We start from the raw sequence: 25,100 nt of genomic DNA, 5'->3' as shown, positions 1-25,100 counted from the left end.
GGAGAACTCTCTGTATTTGTGCCATGTGGAAACAGGGGAGGTGCCCCTGAATACATTTAATGCACCAATCCCAGGGCAGAAAAACATTCATGCTATTATGTGGGAGGAGCATTAGTGAAAGGTGCACTGGCTGTTTGAAGCAGCTGGTCGCCCTTTCTTTCTTGCTTAACAAGGGAGGATATCTAGTGGGGTCCATGAAGCTGTCCTTTAACTCCTCCGGGGGCTGTCTTCAGGGGGTGCACTGACTTCCTGCCATGCACTTCATGGCAGCATCCATACTATCGTGCAGTTACAGAGGCAAAGTGTTTCCCTAATTTGTATGGAGCCACATTCCCATGCAGACGGGGGAATGCCTTCTTAAGATAGCGTCAGCACCATCAGCATTACAGAAAGGGTTGAATTAGCGTCTGCAGCCCCTTCTGTAATACAACACTGCCACGGGGGTACAGCAAAGGGGTGATTTTGTGCACTGTATCCACAAGAGTACTCCCTGCAAATTGAACCAGGAGATGGATCACATAACGGGTGCACTGTTCATCTTTGTGCTACAGCGCACCTTTAAATAGTTGCTCTGGTCAAAAACATGGACAGTGCACCCTACAAGGAATGCACTACTGTGGGTGCATTGCACAAGTAAAAGGTGGACCAGCTGACGGAAGCATCTGCTCCCACTTTCTCTGTGCAGACGGCAACCCACCTGCACTTCAAAAGGGGTGCAGAGATCCCCCTTCAGGCCGGTGGCTTACTATGGTGCACAGTCAGTGCATCTCCCAGCGGCTTGTTTGCCTCTGCGCCCACGTCCATAATAAGTGCGTAAACATATGCAAATTGTTCCCCTCATTTGGATGAGGCCCAGCCCCGTTGAGAATGAGGACGTCCCCTTATGATCCCGTCGGCTCTACATGTGTGCCAGCCCTATCTGTATTACAGAAGGAGTGCACAGGCGTCCACAGCATTTTCTGTAATGCTACCGTGTTCTGGGGTTCAGAAAATAGGCCACAGGCCTATTGTGCCCCAAGGACACTTTAGGTAACATAGCCCCCGGTATTTACAGTTAAAACAAGTAATACAGAATTTCTCTGAGTGAGTACACAAAGTTTCGGATCAAGTTGGAAATGGAGAGAGACAATCTTGGCTCAATGTTTTCGACTTGTACTGTCTGAACTTCATGCATTACATCAGAGAATTTCCGAGCTATTGTTTAACTTCTGCAGCACCTTATGGCTGCAATGCTGCTGCAACAAAAGCAAGAATTGACAAAGCCAATGGTGTTGGCTTTAGCACACTGAAAGGCTTTTGGTGTGGCACTTGCATGCCATTGATCGGACCTGCTCACACTTTACATTGAGCCCAGGGTTGATGAGGTCCTATTCGCAAAGCAGTGAGAGTCCTCTAACAATGAAAGGCTGGCTAGGCTCACATTTTCCAGTGAAATGCACCCGCCCGGCTGGATGACTGTTAAAGAAGATGCCATTTTTATGAGCCTGGAGGGGGGAGGTTGGTCACTAGCGAGCGAAAGCGAGGACTCACCGGCAGTACGTAGTTCACACGTAAACTCTTGCCTGCACAGGAGGGTGGGCAGGAGAAGCAGGCAGCCATGTAGAGGGCCACCTGGTCCCTCGCCATGGACGCTCCTGAGGCTGGCAAGAAGCCTCACAGGGGGGCAGAGGAGGGACCACATGAAGAGACACAAAAAGAAACACAGGATGGACAGTGAGGTGGAAGGACATGGCATATTCCAAGTGAGAGGGATGGGAAAGAGTGGATTTAGAGGGACAGGCAGAGAAGATGGAAAGATCAAGAAATCGTGTGAAAGAGAATGCTCGAGTAAACCACGATAAAACAATCTCAAGAAAAATAGGGCACTATACCATCATAGAAAGGAAATAATCGAAGCATAGGTGAGAGAGCACTGTAGAGGACCGTTTCCTGTTAAACAATCATTGACAAATCCAATAAGTCTTAGAGCAAGTGGCTTTTCCAATCCTTTTTTAGCCATTCTGTAGAACATTGCAGCTGCTGTGCAGCCTGACAATTCAAACAAGCATTGACAAAGCCAATAGGTCTTGCTCATGCAAGACCTATTGGCTTTGCCAATGCTTTTTATCTATGTTGCAAATGTCTGAAAACAAAGATGAAAAGCTTCATGGCACAGCCAGCGTTGGCTGTGTAATAGTGTTTTTTTTTTTTTTTTACTTGCAACTATGCTGCACTGAAGCTAGTGCTGGACATAATTTATACTATAACGTCCCTGTAGCCCTATAGTCTGGGGGCGCAAGTGCACTCCTGAACTTTGCATGAAGCCCCCTGGTTAAAACTGGTAAGCATTTATTTACAAGTTATTTGTCGTGATAGAAAGCAAGTAACTAGGGTGTCTGGCACAGTTAACATTTGAGCCAACTTTATTTTTAAAGACATTCTGCAACAAACGTATAAAATATGAAAAAGACTTCAAAATTTCCCCAAAAATATTTTATTGAGATGCAGATCTGATTTATCTCAGTAGTAATAGTGTATCTGACTAAATCAGTGCAAGTATATGTTAAGGAATAGTTTTCAAGCATGAATTTTGACAAATTCATGCTTCCATCCACCCTGACAATGCTAAAGTGAAAGAAGAGGAAAGTCAGCTATGTGCACCCTTTGGATGGCCTGGGTTGCTCATCTACATAGACAACACTTTAGTAAAACCAAATGTTGGAAAAGGTTTCATACTGTGCACATCCTAAGTATTTTAAGATCGTATTCTATAATGATAAATAACAAGGATTGGCAAAGTCTGTAGGTTTCACCTTTGTGAAATATTTTGAAAAGGTTTTTGTACATGTTGCAAATGACTATAATAAAGTGGTGAAGTAACAGAAAGAGCTGCCGACTTGGAGAATTAGGTTTGAGTCTTGACGTCAGCTCAACATCCTGTGGCCAGACCAAATCATGTAATCTACACAATGTCATAAAAATAGTGTCTTTGTGCAATATAACTGGTGCTCTTAAAAGTGCTGAGCCTCTTTATAGAACCTTTAAGTGCTCTTTAGAAAAGCTGCTCGTACTGTGAAAAAAGGTGACCCATACACTTTTAAGGTGTGCCAGTGTCCTAGGCAAGAAGAAGAGGAAGCCTGTGATGGAGAAACCATGTGAGCTAGGAGAGGAAGGATGAGAAAGCACTGCAGTGGAGGAGGCGGTGCTCGTACTGCACCACAGGGAGCACTGGGATGGCAGACTGTCACCAGGGAGTGGGGCAATATTGGCCATCTCTGGTTCTGAGTTGGGGTAGTAGTAAAATATAGCAATAATTGGTGTTCTGTAGGTTTTCCAGACCTTTTGGTCCCTGTGCCACTGCACCTGCTGTACCATTCAAATCATGGCCTTAGTGCCTGCAAGGTAACTGCACTTGTGACTGCTTGTTTAGTAGTAAAAGATAGCAATAATCAGCGTTCAGTGGGTTTCCTAGAGCTTTTGGCCCCAGTGCCACTGCACCTGCTGCACCATTCAAATCACGGCCCTAGTGCCTCAAAGAAAACTGCACTGGTGACTACTTCTTTTGTAGTAAGATACAGTAATAATCAGTGCTCAGTGTGTTTCCTAGAGCGTTTGGCCTCTGCACCAATGCACCTGATGCACCATCCAAATCCTGGCCCTAGGGTCTGCAAGGTAATTCCACTTGTGACTGCTTGTTTACTAGTAAAATATGGCAATAATCGATGTTTGGTGGGTTACCTTGAGCTTTTGGCCCCTATGCCACTGCACTTGCTACACCATTCAAATCATGGCCCTAGTGCCTGCAAGATAACTGCACTCATGACTCCTTCTTTACTAGTGAAATATAGCAATAATCAGTGCTCAGTGCGTTACCTAGAGCGTTTGGCCCCTTTGCCACTGTACCCAGTGCACCTTTCAAATCATGGCGGCAGTGCCTGCAAGGTAACTGCACTTGTGACTGCTTGCTTAGTAGTGAAAGTTAGCAATAATCAGTGTTCAGTGGGTTTCCTGGAGCTTTTGGCCCCGTGCATTTGCACCTGCTACACCATTCAAATCAGGGCCCTAGTGCCTGCAAGATAACTGCACTTATGACTCCTTCTTTACTAGTGAAATATAGCAATAATCAGTGTTCAGTGGGTTACCTAGAGCTTTTGGCCCCTGTACCACTGCACCTGCTGCACCGTTCAGATCATGGCCCTAATGCCTGCAAGGTAAATTCACTTTTGACTGCTTGTTTACTAATAAAATTCAGCAATATTCATTTTTCAGAGGCCTTCCTAGAGCTTTTGGCCCCTGTGCCACCTCACATGCTGCACCATTCAAATCAAGCCCCTCGTGCCTGCAAGGTAACTGCTTGTTTAGTAGTAATATACAGCGCTAATCGGAGTTCTGGCCCCTGAGCCACATCACCTCCTGCACCATTCAAATCAGGGCCCTACTGCCTAAAAGGTAACTGCAATTGTGACTGCTTGTTTACTAGTAAAATATAGCAATAAGCAGTGTTCAGCACGTTCCCTAAAGCTTTTGGCCCCTTTGTCACTGCACTTCCTGCACCATTCAAATCATGGCCTCAGTGTCTGCAAGGTAACTGCCTTTGTGATTATTGTTTAGCATTAAAATATGACAATAATATGTGTTCAGTTGGTTTCCTAGAGCTTTAGGCCCCTGTACCACTGCACCTGCTGTACCATTCAATTCATGGTCCTAGTGCCTGCAAGGTAACTGCCCTTGTGACTGCTCCTTTAGTAGTAAGGGATAGCAATAATCAGAGTTCAGTGGGTTACCTAGAGCTTTTAGCACCTGTACCACTGCACCTGCTGCACCGTTCAAATCTTGGCCCTTGTGTCTGCAAGGTCACTGGACTTGTGGCTGCTTATTTCGTAGAAAAAGATAGTAATAATCAGTATTCCGTGGGTTACCTGGAGCTTTTGCCCTTGTGCCACTGCACCTGAGGCACTACTCAAAACATGTCCTAGTGCCTGCAAGGTAACTGCACTTGGGACTGCTTGTTTAGTAGTAAAAGATAGCAATAATTGGTGTTCAGTCAGGTTTCTTAGAGCTTTTGGACTCTGTGCCACTGCACCTGATGCACCATTCAAATCATGGTCCTAGTGCCTGCAAGGTAACCACTTGTGACTGTGTGTTTAGGAGTAAAACATAAGCACTGTTGCAGACGGAATACATCATTATAAACATAAACACAAAGGCTTTCATAAAACTTGCGATTAACCTTATACAACTCTCAAAAACAAATTGCCAAAGGCGTCATAAATAAAGCATATGCTTTACACATCAAAGTGAAAAACAAGCATTGTAAAATTGTGTTCCAATGTTGTTGGCTCTTTCCTGCTAAAAGATCTTATCCTGTGCTTGACAGTGAACAGGCCATAAACAGCGTAAATTGCCTATTAGTTTTCAAGGATGATTTGAAAAACCTTCATGCTTCCACCCACACTGACAATGCCAATAATTCAACGTCATGCCCAACAAATAAAATTCAAGTGTTTTATGCACCAGAACAATATACCTTTCAGGATGGCTATATCTAAAATAAAATTAAATAAAGGTACAAGCAGGCCCCACTGCATTCCTTTTTCTATTAAAGACTCTAACTTTGAAGTCAGGGGAAAGCAGAATAAACACCAGGCTCCCTGGAAGACAGAGTTTGACATTTGACCTCGGTTTTTGAATGCCCAGCAAATGTGATGAGATACGATTTACAGGCTTGTTTATTACAGAAAAGTAGTTTGTAGAAGGGTACTGTAAAAATGGCATTAGTATGGACAGGTACAAACTCGAGCTGGGGAGACTTAAGCAAATAAAGCCAGCAAATAGAAACCCAGAAAATGTGTTTCACTGTCTGGTAGGCTGTGACCTAAAAGCAATGCAATGATGTGGCAATCTTGTCTTTTTGTAAGCATCTGCACACATTCAACACAAATTCATTCACCTACAAAGTGTTGTGGACATTTTTGTTTGTTTAGCTATCTGAGATGAATCAGTAAATAAAAAAGGAGCACAAAAGTGCTATTTTTGTGCAAAAGTACTTAAAAGGTTTGCAGGTTGAGGGAGAATGTGGCTGAGAAGCAACACAGTAGGTTGAGTGGAGGAGCAATACAAGCAAAAGAGCAACACAACATCGAAAAAAGAAGCACATAGCTGTGAGAGAATGCATCATAAGTGCAGTTGGTGGAGCAAAAAACATGGGCGAGAGAGAGTTATGAGGAGGTGTGGAGAAGCACATGGGGGAGATACTTGGAAAACACATGCACTCTCAAGGAGTGCATAAACCAAAAGGAAAAATAGTTCCCTAAAAGCAAACAGTGGAAGCATAAAGAAGCTGTGCTTCATGCGAGAGAAAAACATAATATTGACCAGATGGGGCAGGTTTAACAGGTAGACAAATACAATTAACAGTTAAGCTAATCAGTGGTAAACAACGGGGGCCTGCCCGCTCCTGTATGTTCTTGGTAAGCTCAGAATATGTGTTTTGCAACCAGACAGGTACTGGTGGCACTGTGGTGGCAATTTTGCCTGCAGAAAACTACCTTGCATCAATGAAAGCAAAGGTAGGCGTTCCCGGGCAAAAAAAATGACCATGCGCCTTATTTATCCTCCCGTGCACAAATGGTACACGGGAGGGAGGCGGGCCTAAATAATGGTGCTAAGCTTGCTTAGCACCATTATTTAACACCTTGGTCAGGGGACCTCTGGGCCTATTTCCATGGTGGAACACCATGGAATAAGTCCACAGATGCCCTCCCCAGGCCCCAAGGACAACCCCATCCACACCAGAGGGACAGCGGAGGATAGGGGACCCCATCCCAGGTAAATATAGGTAAGTAGAGGTAAGTATTTTGGGATTCTTTTTAAAGTGCCATTGGGGGCCCTGAAATATACATGGCACTGGGTGCAATGATCATGCCCAGGGGACCCTTGTCCCCTTTGCTGGCCATTGGGGTGGTGGGCATGACTCCTGTCTTTGATAAGACAGGAGTCATGTGGTATGGTAGGTTTAGCCACAGGTTAGGTTTGACTCTAACCAGCCTAATGTCATTTTTTGGTGCAAAACACCCTTCCCCCATACCACCACCCCCACCCGGCTAACGTAATTCTCCATGTTAGCCCACCCTTTGCTCCGGATTGCACCATTCCATAAATGAGATGCCCAGCCGGTGTCTTGGAATGGCGCTAGCCGGCGGTATACTTTTTTACGCTAAACTGCGTTAGTGCAGTTTAGCGTAAAAAAGTATAAATCAGGGCCATAGTCTATTTCACTCCAAGGTGATTGGGAGAACAATCTGTCAAACAAAAAGTCTAGCTCCAAGTTATACATCCAGGTCCCCCATAGTGGGAAGAGAGGCAGGCCCGCCCACCTGTGAGCAGAATGGAGAAGCCAGGGAAAGAGCGTCTTGTTGCAGATATGTAAAGGGTAACAGTGATAACATGTATCTGGTCTGCCACTGCCCATTTCTACACAGTAAACCCCAGCTGCCTCTTTGGCACCTACGGTTAGTCCATGCCCCAATGCGCACGTCACTTACCTAGTCCAACCCACTGAAAATGTCCACCTCTTGCTCACTCCCTTGCAAGTCACAGGCTCCATTGCAAAGCATCTCTTCCTTCGTCGTTTCTTCGGGGACTCAATGTCAATGCAATCTACAAGGTGATTTGTCTTGCCGAGTTCAGACACGCCTCCTCGTTTACTTGAAATCGGCTTCTCGTTGGCAAGGGGTAGACAGTGAAAAAATTTTTAGTGAGAAAATGCACTATGGGTGTACACAGTGGCAATCAAATGAACTTAATTATAAAAGTCCTCTGACTCAAAAGAACAGTTGGAGATGGGAGAGAGGAGGGTTGCTAGGGTAACGGTGGAGACCAAAGGGCATCCTTAGGTTCTGAAATAGTTGCAAATGTGCAGACCACATGGTCCTAGCCCCAGTGGTATTTTTCTCCCATCCCTTTATGTGAATTTCGGTGACTGGGGGTTGCAAGTGAGTACCCCTAGAATATAAACCTTAATCTAACATAGTGCTTGTGCCCTACCCCCAGTCCTTAAGAAAGTTAGCTTGATAACCTCAACTCAATTCCCTCTGCACGTCATTTGGTGTTCAGCGCTCTATCTACTTATTTCTGCTGTTTTTTATTGATGTTTGTATCAGAGTGCTCTGAAACCTATTGAAAAGCAGCAATGTCGAGCTACATAAAAGCTTAAAAAAATTCTGTCCAGAACTATAGGCATTGTTCACTTCTGCTGGTCTTTAAAAAGGTCAGTCCCTCATCTAGTGAAATAATTGTAGCACTTATCATCATCTATATGTGCTTTCTCTTTTTAGATCTCGTCTAAAGACAGCTTTTAACTGTCTGCTTTTAAAAGACCTGTTGTTGACCTCACCAAAAAATGACAGTTCACTTGATGCCAATCCATTGTATACCACTGGCTGGCTTTCTTGTAACTCGCATTTGCTTGCGTCTTATTTAATGGATTCACTTTTGCTTCTTGAGTTTGTCCTGGGGCATAGCTTGTTTATCATCCTTTTGACTAAATGTCTTGTATCCTTCCAGTAGTAAAATATAGCAGTCCATGAGAGTGTTTGTGTTTTCTTGCTGCTTCGGGGCTGGCTTTGCGATTGGCGCAGCCGCACATACCGCTGACCTGGGTAGAGGGCCGTGTTTAGAAACACGTGTTTAAGCACCTCCTGCAGAGTTGTATGTCCAGCAGTTTTCAGGAAACAATAAAAATGTCAAGATTACACTGGTGAGTAATGTTCCTTCTGGAGGGAGATCAAGCTTTCTATAATGCAGGTTTTGATGCTTCATAAAGTAGCACATAGGATTAAGATGCCTGTTGCAAAGAACATGTACCACGCAGATCACAGACTGTATTTTATGTGGCTAGCTCAGTGAGTTACTGCTTTTGCCACAAAAATCCTTGTTACTTGCAGTCATAAGTTACAATCCTAATATAACACAGTCACCTGTGAACTGTCATCAAAGAACTACATGCAAATTGAATGGTATAGATTTGAATGGTATGCTTTTATTTCCAGTCTTTTATTATCCTAATGTAGCTAAAAAGGGTTTGTTTAGGTAGAAACATATTTTTATTAGTAAAGCCAACCCCAGTCACTGAGGTATGTTTTAAATACTGAGTTTGTGCTCCTCCAGACCCAATACTCTCAAAATATACTGACTAGTAGTATGGGTGACATGTGGTTTCTACATCTTGTAATCCTCATTGTTTTATGTAACATTTCATATAGACTGATTTACACATGCATGATTTATTGTCTCTGTATAATATGTGTGTAATGTGAAGTGCTCTGACACTCTAAACTGGTATGAGTAATAAAAACAAAACAAATGAAATGCGTGTGAGACTGATTATAGAGAGATGAGGGTAACTGTTTTTTAAGGTTGCTAGTGAGGGAATCCACGGCGAAGGAGATCATGTGGGGGAACCAAAAAATATTGTCGCACCAGGAGCCACCAGCACTAAAGCTGGCCCTGGCTCTCCTCTTCGACTGCTGCTTCTGCCTCACATACATGTCCTCTGCTCTCTCCGTGTTGCTCCACACTCCTCCCACCTTGTCTGTAAAAGCACAGCAACAGAGATAATTTTGCCAGGCATGATTAACAATCTGGCCTTAAGTGTTTTTTTTTATCTCCCACATTCCACATTTTGCATGAACACACAAACCTTGGCACACAAAGGCTTTTATGTTGCTGGGGAGGAGTCAGCTGTTGTTCCCACTCAACTTTTGTTGAAGGCAGAAGTGAAAGTGGCGTGACACCTGTCCCTGAAACCCACAAATCTGCTCTCCGAATAGCTGAGTGCTGCGGGAAGTCAACAAGGGTTTGGCAAGCATTTTCCTTCAAATTGTGGCTCCTTTGTCTTATGTGCTTTTTTAAATTCTGTTCAGTGTTTTTGCCGGGTGAAATGCATTAAAAATAAATCATGCCAGTTATCAAGATTAAAATATTGAATTCAATGCATAGTTTTGTGAAAACCTAAGATATGTTATCCATAAGTAGCCTGAAACATTATTTGATTATTTTTTAAACAATGCATAGGCAAACCCAGTAACTTTGCACTCACATTATAAAGACATAACCTATTGGTTTTGTCAATGATTGTTTTCTTCTCCTGCCCTTTCTTCTTGTTGCTCTACCTTTCATCCTAGGCCTAATTTTCTGTATACTACTTCCACGCCCTTCTCCCACCTCATCTACTTTGGCCCTTCACCTTCATTTCATGTGAGACTGTAAGTCTGGCCCCTGACCTCTCCCTGTTTTTAATAGATATTGTGTAAATGTCTATGGCCCTCATTATGATTGAGGTCCCGCCAGACCGAAGACAGCCAGTGTTGGCGGTCTTCCGCCAACCATATTATGACTGCTGGTGACCCTCCGCCATATTTTGGTCGGAGAGCCACCAGCAGCCATACTGGCGGTCGGCGGTGCAGTGGAGGTTGCTCCTCCGTCACCGCCACATCATCAGAACAACGCCTACCGAATTACGTTTCAGTAATCAGCATGGCGATGTTCTGGTGATGGTGTGCTGGCAGCAGACGAGCGCTGAGTCAGGTAAGGCGATCATCCGACAGGGGCCGGTTGTGCAGTGTGTGCGTGAATGGGGGTGTGAGTGTGAGTGTTTAGAGGGGCTGCCAGGGCCTGTCCGGTCGAGCGTAGGGTGCGAGGAGGAGTGTAGAAGGAGACGCAGTGGTTGATGAGTTTTGGTCCGAGGTTGTGCAGGGCTTTGTGTGCATGGGTGAGGAGTCTGAAGGTGATCCTTTTGTTGACTGGAAGCCAGTGAAGAGTCTTCAGGTGTCCGGAGATGTGGTGGTGGCGAGGTATGTTCAGGACGAGTCGTGCGGCCGCGTTCTGGATTCGTTGAAGTTTCCTCTGTGCGCGTGTATGTGTGTGAATGGTGTGTGCGTGCATGAGTAGGGGGGTGTGGGGTATGCCTGAGGGGGCCCATGGAGGTCGGGGGTTGGGGGAGGGGAGGGGGCCCTACCACCTTTGGGGGATGGTAGGGGGTTGTGGCTGTTGGGGGAGGACTCTGTGGAGGAGGAGGGGGGCAGGGGAGACCCCTATTAGTGCCAGGGAAAGAATTCCCTGGCACTGATAGTGCCTACCGCTATGGTTTTCGTGGCGGTGCAAAAACCTCGAAAACCATGGCAGTATGCGGGGTCATTATCCAGCAGGCTGACTAGTGACGGCCGCCATTTTGGAGACCGTTGTCTCCAGCCTGGCGGTCGTTACCACCATGACGGACGGTGTGGTACATTGGCGGTTTGGCTTGTGCCAAACCGCCAATGTCATAATTTGGCGGTAATTATCACCAGCCTGTTGGCAGTGCTACTGCCAACTTAACACCGTCCACCAGGGTTGTAATGAGGGCCTATGGGTTTAACACTAACTCAACCAGAAAGCACAAGAACACTTTATAGAAACAAGGGTTGAAGGGTGAAGATACAAGAGTTAAATATTTGAATTCCACAGATCTTTTCACATATATTTACATTTTTGGGCACCTGGTAAATAAGTGACATCAAGAATCACACAATGTTCAGTCAAGCGCCTAAGCAAGGGTTAGAACCCAGGTCCATATGTTCAAAAATCATCTGTTAAGTCACTAGACTACCTCCTATCGTCTCAAAGAGGTCTATGGCCACATAGATATATGTATGCTGTAGTGAGCTGCACAACACACAGTCTTGTGTTAAACTGTTTTTTTCTTGGAACTTTATATTAGCGCATTGGCACAAGGGGTAATGATTTACTTACTGCTGTTCTGCCAACTGACATGTAGGGCAGCAACAAAGGACCTCCACTTCTGTCTGACTTGGGCAAGTTCCAGTACAGTGCCCCAGCTGAGGTTCATGTTCATGTTCTTCATTTCTGTTTCTACAGTTCACCTCCAGGTGTTCTTTCAAGTGCTCAGGTGTCAAGTGGGTAATTGAATGAATAGTATTGGACTCTGCATGTTTGGACACTTGACCATGGTCATGGTAAAGAGCAGTTGTCGGTTTGATTGCCAGTCTACCACTTTGTTCATGGTTGCTCCTCAGGTAGTGTTCTCAGGCACTGGCTTTCTATGGCTAGTCTCTCTCAGACTTTGTTGTGATACTTTGTCAGTTATGCCTTGGCTGAGCCCAGATGAGTATTCATCTTTCATCTAATGCTATTATTGTGGTGCATCTTCCTTGTCTTGCCCATCATATAGGAGTACTTTACACATTTTCAACCCCTCTCAGTCCACTTCTGCTGGCTCACTCCAATGTGTCTCGCTGAATGTGCCAATGCTGCATGCATTAGCATATCAAACCATTAGCTGTGGGCTTCTTGCAATGCTTGTTAGGTGCAGCCATTTGAGCCCATTGAGATAGTCTGTCAACTGAAATACTGCTTTGCTTGGGAGTGTGGGTTTGTCGGGCTGTTGTCCATTACAGCTGCTTCTCGTTTTCAGGGGCAGCCATAAGACCCCATAAAGGTTCTCTGCCAGCTGAGATACTGTTCTGTGTGGGAGAGGGGGTTTGTCTGGCTCTTGACCATTTTATCTGCTTCTTCATTCATGCTACAGTGATTGGAGCCCATAAAGGCTGTCTCTCAGCTGACATATTGCTTTGTGCAGGAGAATGCATTTGTCCAGTTCTTGTCTATTGAATCTGATTTTACTTTCCAGAAAGAGTCATTTGAATCCATTAGTGCTGTCCCTCAGCTGAGATATGGGCATATTTGCAAGCCCCTTGCACCGCATTACCGCTGCCAGGGTGTCATTTTTTGTATGCTAAAGTGGCACAAAGGGGGCCTGTCCCCTGCACCACATTTACAAAGTGGCGCAATGCATGCATTGCGCCACTTTGCTACCTGTGCCCCACATTATATCTGCACCGGGAATATTGTATGCAAGGGATAGCGATCCGACGCAGGAAGGCCTGAAAAAATGGCGAAGTGACATCTACTAGATTTCAGTATGCCATTTTTCCCATCATTTTTAACCCATACTCAAGGCAGCCATTACAATGACACACCCATTAAAATCAATGGGCCTCCCTGTGCTTCGCTGCTCTATTGTCAACATTTTTGACGCTAGTGCATCAAAGCACCACAAGAGCGTCAAAAATTTGGACGCTGTTGTGGTAATGACCGAGATGGTGCGCCGTATTGTAAATATGGTGCAACCATCATATTGTTAGGTGGGGCAAGGGCAACACAAGAAAAGTGGCGTATTGGGACCAATGCACCACTTTCTCATAAATATCCTCCGTAGTGCTTTGTCTAGGAGAGTGGTTTCCTCAGGCTCCTATCTATTGCAGCCCCTTCTTATTTCCAGGTACAGCCATTGGAACTTATCACATTTCTCTCTCACCAAGAGCTACAGACAAACCAGCCCTGTATTCTCTAAACCCAAGACATTACAAGAGAGGACACCTTGTGTTCTTTGTGCCCTTGTCCTTGGAGTCCTCCTGCTTTTCCATCTACTTGGAGGTGAGTTGTGTACTGCTGGCATAAGTCCTCTCTGGCCTAGAGCTTACATCACAGCACTGGGAAAGAGGCCATGCTGACCAGAGAAGTTGTGGGATAACTGGAAGGAAGTCCAGCATTGAATCTTTATCCACTCGTGTAGTGCCTGGAGGCTTTAATCCGGTGCACCGCCTTACTGGAGTTGGGTAGCATAATTCTTTGCTGGGACCAACTTATACAAGCAAGGAAAGACTTCACAATGGAAATATGGTGCTCAACCTGTGTATCGTAGCAAGAAACCCACAAAGCCCTGAGAAGGGAACCATGGAACCATGAATGTTTGCACCCAACCATCCAGTGGTTAAAAAAAGCTTAACATCACATATGTGACACTTAACCTCCAACAGGAGCCCAGATTTACTACATGTTTCTTTGGGTGCTCACTCAATCATTTGTGCCACATAGCAGTACAAATAGCAGCGCTGATCAACTTTCATGGGCCAAAAAATGTTTGTGCCTGCAGTTCAGTCGACCACTGTGCCCACATTTCACTTACACTCGGAGCTCCAAACCTTGTGTAATTTATGCTATTGGCGCATAATTGTACAGACATAGTACAACCACCTTAGGTTATCACAGAAAACTAGATAAATTAAGATAGTGTGACTAGGATTTATGTGAATTCCTAATGCCCAAGGAAACTGGGCCCAGATTTATACTCTGTTTGTGCTGAATTAGCATCATTTGTTGTGACGCTAATTCAGCGCAAACTTAACTCCATATTTATAACGTCAAAATATTGGAGTTAGCGTCATTTTTTGCGAACGGGAAACTACCTTGCATCAATGAGATGCAAGGTTGGTGTTCCCGGGCAAAAAAATTACTCTAAGGCCTTAGCGCCTTATTTATCCTCCAGTGCAAAAATAGTGCATTGGAGGGAGGCGGGCCTAAATAATGGTATTATTTAACGCCTGGGTCAGGGCAGGTGTTAGGAGACCTGTAGGCCCATTTCCATGGTGGAACACCATGGAATGAGTCCACAAGCACCCTCCCCAAGCCCCAGGGACACCGCCACCCACACCAGAGAGACAGCAGAGGATGGGTACCCTATCCCAGGTAAGTATGGGTACCTAGAGGTAAGTATTTAAAGCACCATTGGGGGCCCTGAAAAGGGCCCCCTCCATGGCACTGGGTGCAATGGCCTTGCCCAGGGGACCCTTGTCCCCTGTGATGGCCATTGGGGTGGTGGGCATGACTCCTGTCTTTTCTAAGGCAGGAGTCATGTGGTATGGTAGGTTTTGCATCGAGAAATGACACTAGGCTGGTTAGAGCAATTTTCTTTTACTCTAACCTGCCTAATGTCATTTTTCTGTGCAGAATCCCCTTCCCCCATGCCGCCACCCCCACCCGGCTAACGTCATTTTCCTTGATGTTAGCCCATCCTTAGCACCGGCTTGCACCATTCCTTAAATATGGCGCCCGTCTGGCGCTCTGGAATGGCGCAAGCCGGCGCCATATTTTTTTTACGTAAAACTGCGTCAGTGGAATCCCACGTAATTTTCCTATGCTGTGTAATTATCATAGTTACACATGTCACTCAAAATTTTTACTTGCGGTTTTACCTCCAGTACATATCTCGTACAAGCTACTGCAGTGTAGTAACATATAGCATGGCACAAAAGTGGCTTTATAGTGCAGAGAGAGGCAGATGACATAATAGGTAAGAGATTTTTGCTAAATAACAGACTGCATTCATTTTCGTTTGTAGAATTCCACAACACAATTTCTTTTGCAAAGCTGCATTTCGTGAAGGAGAGTACATCTCGACTAAGAACCAGACAGACCATTCCTAGGTTTGCTTGGCAGTGGAGGCCAGTAATCACAGGCGTGGTGCTCCGCTCTTTCCCTTTTCTAAAGCATGATGGTGTCTGTCAGGCTGAGCAAAGGTCAGCCTGACAGCCATAATGTCAGGGTCGGACAGTCTGGTGCTTTAACTGCGCTAAGATTGCCAGGCTGAAGATCTTACAGACCTGAGGTCAATGGCCTCACAAGCATTGCAAATCCCTTTGAGATCCTACCCTTGATGGAGCAGAGAACCATCTTTGATAAAGTCAGCCTTGGGTGCTGTAAGTTTAAGCTCTGAAGTGTTGAGGGCTGCCATTCTATCACTGAAGCCTCAAACCATCCTTTCTGAACTCGTCATACAGTGGGGTGGGATCAGCTAGCCTCAATTACCCCACCCTACTCTGTGACGAGTTAGGGAAGGTTCTCTTCTCATTGGATTGACACTTGACAAGGTTAGCCAATGAGAGGGGGCAGCAGTATATTCTGTGTTTCCCTTCCCTCCCAAAGCCTCCAGCTCCTTCTTGGGCCTTTGTACTTCTACCTTCCATCACCTGCTGGGCCTTCTGTCCCTGTCAGTCCCCAATAAGTTGAATGTATTGGTGCATGGGTGCATGAAGGTATGTATGGGCATAAATTCACCAAACTGCCAGGGGTAGCCGAAGTGACATCTCACACACCCCCTTTTATCCAGTGACATCACAGGAACTAATATCATATGATCTTTCACACTAAATTCTTCCTAGGATCTGACGTCACATGATCGTAATCCCAAAGGCCTGAAAATAACTGGTAATGCTAATGTTAACATACTCTACATTGCACAATTATATAATAACACAAGTCAGTAACACAGATACATGTCCATTTTATATACCTCATACATTTTAAATAGGGTGCTGACATAATAGAAACATTGCACATTTTTATTGCATGAAACATTATGTTTGTTGGGTGAAGAAAAGATAGTGCCACTAGAACACAAAATAATTCTGGTGTGCCAACTTAAGTATCCTTCAAAGTGTTTTAATTTAATAGTTTCCTTAGCATATACCTTGAGCATGAATTATATTGTACAGAAAGATGCACAAAAAGATATTAAAAGCATTATTGTTTTTTTCACTTTTATTTCTTTTTATAGACAGATGTGAACGATGTTATTGACATAAATTCAAGGCCTCCTCAGGGGTAGCAGGTGCAATATAAATGCAATTTAAATAAAATTATTTGTTCCTTGGAATTGTGAATGCATTTTGATTACCATGAATTGTAAAGCATGATAACTCACTATAGCACAATAGATGTGGTTTTTATTCAAATACATAATTTTATGTGTTCAGAATAATAAAAATCTACAACATCTTATTTAAAAATGTGTGCTTTTCATTTTGTTTTTTAAATATTATTCAGCCGAGCATATATTGCACTGTTGTATAGGTGAATTCTTCAGTTCCAAGCCGGAGCCGGGCGGAGCTGCCGAAAATATTTAGTGCACATCTTAGCTCCATTTGTCTTCTGTTCTTGGTATTCTCTATATCACCTCTGTGGCCAGAGGTTGCAAAGGTAGTGCCAGGAGTGTCAGGGGGCAAGCCAGGGGTTGTATCTGTGACCTCTGGTGACTACTAAACGGCCTCCATGAATGTATGTATATTTGCATGAGAGTGCTGTTGTCACGTTGGCTCTCATTGGACCAATGAGGTTGCTAGATTTTGGCGGTAGCACCACCTGATTGTGGGGAACTGGGGCTCATATTCATACTTTTTGACACTGAACTGCACAAATGCAGTTCAGCGTCAAAAAGATTACCGCCGGCTAGCACTATACGAAGACGCCGGCCGGGCGTCATATTTATGGTATGATGCTAGCCAGCAGTAAGGCCTGGCTAACGGCATAGGAAAGGACACTAGCCGGGTGTGGGAGGCATAGGGGGAACACGGAGTTTAGCGTCAGAGGATGACGCTAGAACGGCAGAGGCAAAAAAATGCCTCTGCCCAGACTAGCATCATTTTTTTACGTTAAAACCCCATGGGCATGACTCCTGTCTCAGCTAAGACAGGAGTCATGCCCCCAGCCCAATTGCCATGCCCAGGGGACTTAAGTCCCCTGGGCATGGCCATTGGGCATAGTGCTAAGTAGGGGGGGCAGGTTAGGCCCCCCTATGGCACTCTGAAACAAAATTAAAAATACTTACCTGGACTTACCTAGGATGGGTCCCCCCATTCTTAGGTGTCCTCCAGGTGTGGGTGCAGGTGGGTGGGGGTGTCCCTGGGGGCAGGGAAGGGCACCTGTGGGCTGTTTCCATGGTCATTGACCATGGAAAAAGGCCCACAGGTCCCCTAACATCTGCCCATACCCAGGCGTTAAATAATGGCGCTAGGCAGGGTTAGCGCCATTATTTAAGGGCCTCCTACTCCTGTGCCTGAATTCAACGCAGGAGGATAAATATGGCTCTAGGGCTATTGCCTGGGTTTTTGCCTGGGAACACCTACCTTGCATCTCATTGATGTAAGGTAGTTTCCGCAAGCAAAAACCCACGCAAACTCCAAAACTTTGGCACTAGACGTGTCGAGTGCCACAACATAAATATGGAGTTAAGTTTATGCTGAATTAGCGTTAAAAAAAAAATGATGCTAATTCATTGCAAACAGAGTATAAATATGGGCCTGAGTTTGATCCCACATCATGTGACAACTGTCAGCCTTATCCGTTTCCGGCCAGTCAGAAGCACCTCACCTATTCCCAAGAGCAGGGGTGATCTGTGGCAACCAGGCGCATGACATTGTGACTTCTCAGGGAAATCGTAGTGGATCAGATCTCATCCTTTTCTCTCAGTTACATTTGTCTCACACATGCCAAGACAAACAGAAGCAGGGAATGGTTCAATAAGATTTATTGAATCAGCTGCATCCTAGATAAAATAACATGAAATGCAATAAAAAGGATGATGAAACATACTAAAAGCAGAGTGGTGACAAGAAAAACGAAACACAAGAAAAGTCCCACCATACTGTCACTAACCTGAATGTATGATTCTTACCTACGCCACTAATGTTCTATGTTAGCGCACAGCAGGATAAGCCCTAATCCACCCTTCAGGACCCAACGGGAAGACATCATCCCCTATACCTGAGTATGACAGTAGTGAAGGAGCCTGTCATCTATTTAGACACCTTCCCCATATAGGCCCGGGAACCTCCCTCTAACGTGCAGGGGACAGAAAGATGTTTTTTATGATAAAACAGCTAGTGTTCTGAGAAATGTGTCCCCATGTAAACATACATAGGTTTCTGTGAAATGCTAAAGACACGGTGTAACACTTCTATCTCATTGCAGCCTTGAGGAAAGCACAAAGTGAAAGAATGTTGTAATAAGAAATGTAAATGATTTCCTAAGCGAAAGGACAGCATGATAAAGGAAAATAAAACATCACCACAAATGTAATTCTTTCTAAAAAAATAAAATGGAACATTACTAGGCTAATTGGCACAGGCAGCAGGCCTAGTTGCTAAAATAACGCTCCCACAAAACATCGCTAAAATGGCTTCACAACACTTTGATTGGGAGTGTGCAAGTGTGTGCATGTATGAGTTTGTGATTGGGATGGTATGAATATGGGTATGCTTGTGAATGGATAGGTGTAAGCATGTATCTATGCTTATGAATGAATGGGTGTGTGTGAGCTCACGGTTCGGTTGGTATGAGTATGTGTGTATGCTAGAGGATGCACGGAAGTGAGTGCAAGTGTGCCCACTCCGCTACTCATCCAAATTACCAGTTACCACTGCTGCTTGGTTTATTTTCACTTTTAGGGTTCCGGTATGTTAAATGTTTACTTACAGTTTTTAAATTTGGAATTTCTGGTTCTCAGTTGTTTTTTATTAGGTCTTGACGGAAACAGCGCATGTTCTGTCACTTGCAAGGCATTTTTGGCTTAGAGTCCACTTATTGCTTGCCATTAGTTGACTTCATTATCACTCTCATTTCTTTGCTTGTCTTTGGTCATATCATGCCCGTTTCACTTCTTCTTTGTTTGTTTGTCATTCCCATGGAGCATTGCCAAGTACTGATTCCTTGCCCAGTGTCTTTTTACTGCAAGCGCTTTCAAAGCTACTTTTTTTCTTTTAGTTGCAGCACTCCATTAGAATGCAGAAGTGTTTGCTGGTCATCTTCCAATATCCTGCTCCACATTGTTGTATACCCCCTCTGGCATTGTTGCTTGCATGCCCTGTCCCACATGCTTCCTCCTGTGTTGTTGTTTGCTTTCCCCATTACTGAGTTGTTGCATACTTGCTCCATTCTATCCACCCCCTTCTGTGTTGTTGCTTGCTTGCTTTTTGCCTCTCATCTTCTCCTGCATTGTTGCTTGCCTCCTCCTTCCCTACTGCATTGTTGTTTCTTGGCCTATCCATCCCGCCCCTCTCCTGCATTGTTGTTGCTTGCTTTGTCCCACCCACATTGTTGCTGCTTGAACCGTCCTTCCCACCACCTTTTCTCATTGTTTTTGTTTGCTCTATTCCTCCCATTCACAACGCACTGTTGCTTGCCCCATTCCTCCTGCCTGTCCTTTGTTTTTTGCTTGTCTCATCTCTCCCACCACTTCCTGTGTTGTTGCTTGCCCCATTTCTCCCACCACCATCCCAAGATGCTGCTTGCCTTGTCCTTCTCACCTCCCTCCTGCATTGTTGCTTGGACCCTACTCTACAGCCCCCCTCCCACGTTGTTGCTTGACCCTCCCATCCCACCAGAAAAAAACAATATGATGTGGCCAGCATTGGCCATATCACAGCATATTTTTATTCAAACTTTCTGCCATGCTGCACAGCAGCTGCACTGCTGTACAACATGGCTAAAATACATTGACAAAGCAGGCAGGATCTATTGGCTTTGGCAATGTATGTTCACTTTTTTATTTGCATGTGAAAAATGGAAGCTCTTAGAAAAGATGCTTTATTCTTGCTGTGCTCTAAGACTGATACCTATCTTAGAAAACATAACAGCTATTTGTTTACATTTTGCTATTCTGAAACAACCAAGAGCTGGTAAGTGAAAAAACAATTAGACAGCTCTCAAATACTTTCTAATTGATTTCTTTACGTGTTTCCAGTTTCAGGTGTATGTTCCAGGAGGCAAAAAAATACAGGAATTCACTGTTCTTTCCAACATTTTTACCAGCCTGGACTTAAAACTACAGACCAGGCCAGTGAAAAACAACTGCCAGGTTGCAACCCTTCTTACTAAACAAAAAAAACATCAAGAAATGTATTCTGCATGGTTACAGGAACCAGATTTGACGCAAGGCCTAACTGCCTTGGCGTGGTTCTCCCCTAACTTTCTGCCTTCAATCCTCCTGGTTTTCTGACTTCGATTTTGATGGCTTTAGGACTCTGCACACTTTACTACTGCTAACCAGTGCTTAAGTGCCTGTGCTCTCGCCTTAAAACATGGTTGAATTGGACTACACCCGGAGGCCTATTTAATTTATGTGTAAGTCCTTACTAAAGTGTCACTGCATGAGCCAAGGGCCTGCAAATTAAATGCTACTAGTGGGCCTTCTGCACTGATTGTGTCACCCACTTAAGTAGCCCTTTAATCTGTTGGAGTGTATATTTAATTTAAGTAATGCTTTTAGTGACCCAGACATCAGCAGTAGGTGACATATATTGATTAATGTTTAAAAGCCTAGCAAAAAAAGTGAACTGACATGTATTTTAAAAAGTGTTCATGTTTCATTTTATATTAATCACAATTGTGCCTACTTGATTTAACAATGTGCTAACAAGATTTAAATGATGTCAAAGTATATGTTAAGCATTAGAGTAACTGCTTGTAGTCAAACAAAGTATTATTTAGGATGTTTAATGTGTGATTTATGAGATTAACTAGGCGTGCACCTAAAAATAAATGCACTTCTCTGTCATATCTAACTTGATGCCTTAACAATAATGAAATGTTTTATTCTTTCTGATGATATATTATTAATTTTGAAATTAAAAGTTAGAATATTATGCACGTTTACTAACAAATATATCAATACCTTGATATTTCTTTTGTTAGCATAAGTAGGCCTGCAGACCTCTAATTTGCAGTCATTTAAAAGTGATGAATCATTGTTCTTTCTCTAACATGAATTTTTCCATTAGGTGTTTTTCTCATGAATAGAAAATACATTCTTTGTTCAATTATACAGAGATGAATCTAAATGATCTTGGAACATTTTGGCTTGTGCACTAAACGTGAAATGAATTGTTTCTATCAAGATGCGGTTTCACATGGGAAGAAGACGAGTTCATAGTATACCCTGGGAAGAATTCATATTGTTGCAATTAGCATAACATTTTTAATTGACTGTTGGATTCATACGAAAGGGGGAGATGACTTCAAGCCAAACCTGAGGACATAATGAACTGTTGCACTATCAATTCATGTCGTAATTCTGATTGAACACTGTCCCTTTTGCGTGATATGGCCCCACTGAACTGACCAATCTAGATGTTTTAGGTGTTTCTTAGAAGGGATGGACTTTACAAGTTTTAGTTAGTCTTTCCTTGGCTCTTGACGCTGTTGTTCTCTGTGCAGCTCATGTTCTGCACTTTCCTGATGGTGCTGATAACAGGCTTTGTGATGATCTACATGCTTTACTGAGGAAGAATCCTTGAATGCTGACCCAGGAGAGGTATATCTACCTGTCAATGCAATTTCCCCTTCACATGTCTTTTTAACTAGTATAGAAGCTAGTATGCTGACACTCACCTATTTTATTTTTCTAGTTATTTACTTTTTGCCCAAGATAAAATATTTCCAAATTCTTTTTGTTTCTTTTGCCTTTTGCACGCATGTGTTAGTCCATTCCCACACATGCATGTCCTAATTTGGTTATTTGTAGGGACAAACTATGTCGAACCCTGGTTTGTGATCTCTGTCTAATCTGAGATGACTAATGCTAACTCAGTCTGATTTGATATATGCTTCTGTCGCCCGGGTGAATGCTTAATTATGTTGATACTAATTAGATTAAATTGGTTTTACCATTTTGGGCAACCAATGGTGTTGATTTATCTTTACAATTTTATTTTGCGCAGAGTTTACGTTACCTTAGCTTTGTGAATGTGAAATAAAGCCTTGAAACTTTTATTGATTGGAGTTTTCCTTCCATGGCCACATTAATCATGGTGTTTACATTTGTTGGATGGGTTTGAACTGATTGTATATGGTTAACCAAAGTCCTTACAGGGTCAAAAGATCCCTTGACCTCAGTAAAGTGTTTTGATTCCTATGAAGGATGAGAAAACGTGTTAATAAACTTAAACATGTCTCAGGCCTGCCATTGTGGCCTGTGTGTGCAGTTTTTAAAACTGTCATTTCGACCTGGCTAAGTACACCTTTTGCCATGTCCAACCTTCCTTTTTAATGCACATAAGCCAACCCTAGTGTAGACCTTGAACAGCACAGAGGGCAGGGTGAAATGTATTAAAAAAGAAATGTACTTTTAAGTTTTATGTGTCCTTGTAGTGAAAACTCCTAAAAACAATGTTCACTACTGCAAGGCCTACTTCTCCTATAGGATAACATTGGAGTTACCTTATTTCATTTAATAAGCTGTAACTTCCAATTGGGAGCTAGTAGACAGGTTGTGTTTGGTGTCTAAAGAAATTTAATCAAAGGCCCTCTTTGATGATAAAGTTTGATTTTTGGTCACAATTCTGAAAATGCCACTTGTAGAAAGTTAGTATTTTCCTGACTTAACCATTTGGTGTCTGCAGCCTGATCCTGGGTCACATGAGTAGATGCAGCTGGCAGTTGGTCTTTGTGTATTTCTCCCTGACAGTGAGACAAAGAGAAGATAAGTGTTGGCAGAATCGGCCACTCTGAGTTAACGAGGGGGAGAAGCTGCCACCCACCACACTTGCACATCACAAACGTGCTGCCTTAGCACTCGCACAAAGGGTTTGTCACTGATCCTTTATGACTCCAGACAAGCTGGGGCCAGGAAGGGAAAGAAGGGGATATCTGACACCTCAGAGGGGTAGAAACCTCTAGAAGCATCCTCCACTTCAAAGTGAGTACCAGGAAAAAATATCGGACCCTTCACCCAAGTCTTTAGTACACTTCTGGGCCTTTCGTCTCTGTCAGAAAGAAGGATTGCTATGCTGCTGGAAGGACTGTCATTCTGCTGGACTGCTGCTCTGAAGGACTACTGCCCTGCTGGGCTGCCCTTCTGTCCTCTTGGCTGGGTAAGAAGGACTGGACATGAATCTCTAAACCTAGGACCCCGAAGTGACTCCAAGGTTTAGTTGTCGGGCCCCCTGATCAAGGACATAACAGGCTTCCAACAACCTTGAGTCCAGCACTTCGACTCTGCCATCTATGAGTCCTGTACTCCCAAGAGGTGTCACCCCACTCCTGGACGTTTGGAGGTGGGCCTGATGGTGCTCTGCCAGCCATCTCTGGATCCAAGCGAACCGACGCATTTCCTCCACAATGTGGTGCATGTCCCACAGAACCGGAGCATCGTCTGTGCTTTGCTGCTCAACACATCATTATTGGAACTGACACATCGCCTCTGCTGCATGGACTGCCCCAATGCAAGGACTTTGCAACACCCATTGCAGCCCATCGGAGCCACCACATCTCCATACACAGATATTACCTCACACTTTGTAGGTCCACAGAACCGCTGCTGCATGATGCATCTCCACAACAGGATGTCACCTTTCACTTTGCAGCTCCCCGGAACCATTGTGGCACAACACATCAACTCACCTGGATCTCACATTACCACTGCTGTGCAACACATTCAGGACACAAGACTCCGCATCTTGATGCAACCAGGATTAAAGGTACTGTGTTCAGCGTGCCTAAGTGGATCCCTATAGCCCATCTGCACTCCACTGCGGTTGGCCTGACCTTGTGACTTTATCCCAGTCCAGCATGATTAGATTACCACCTATGGCTCTCTGTGCTTTTAGGCGCTATTCTCACTTAAATCTTCATAATTGCATATCTCTGGTTCTAATGATTGGATTTTTATTGTTTCACTCGTTTTATTTATTAAAATTTACTCTGGGGGTGTGGCCAAAAATGGCGGCCACATTGAAGCGTTTCCCTGGAGCTCCGCTACCGGCATCTGTTGGGGACCGGACTGAGCCCCCACAGCGCCCAGAGCTGTGTCCACGCTTCTGGGGACCCCGGGAGCCGGCAGGCTTAGTCGCAGCACGAGACCTGCACTGAAGGCAGCATGTTCCTCGGTGTCACAACATGCCCGGGCTGCCGGAGGTGAGTGGATCAGTGAATGAGTGGAGCCCGACCCAGGCAGAGAGCAATGGGTGGGGGCACCTGAGGACGGTGAGAGGGAAGTATGAGGGTAGCGGCACAGATTACTAGATTGTCCCCATTGAAGAAACGAGCTAAGCCGGCCGCAGCATTCGCCGTGCTCTGGGGATCCGTCCCCCCACTCTGTGGCTCCAGGTTAAGCACCTGCAGGCCTGAAAAGCGGCTGATTCTTGGGAGCCCTAGCATTGCGGTGTACCACCACTGGGAACAACACAACAATTCCTCAAATCAGGATGCTAGTGACACAGAGCCGGAAGCGCATTGGGCCCAGATGGTGCTGAACATTTCAAGGCCCTTCGGACATCCGGATACCCCGCACGGACTAGCCACAGCGCACGAGCACCTCTCTGGGACACAGGAACAGCTTCCTATGTAAGGACAGAAACAGGCCCTCTCACAACTGAAATCAGTGGCAACCCCACTCCCAGGCTTTACAGATTGCCTTATATGCTGCTCCATGTACAAAAGAGTGGATGTGA

This window comes from Pleurodeles waltl, chromosome 7, assembly GCF_031143425.1.
Source record: "Pleurodeles waltl isolate 20211129_DDA chromosome 7, aPleWal1.hap1.20221129, whole genome shotgun sequence".
Classification (NCBI taxonomy): domain Eukaryota; kingdom Metazoa; phylum Chordata; class Amphibia; order Caudata; family Salamandridae; genus Pleurodeles; species Pleurodeles waltl.
This window is presented reverse-complemented; position numbering follows the sequence as displayed.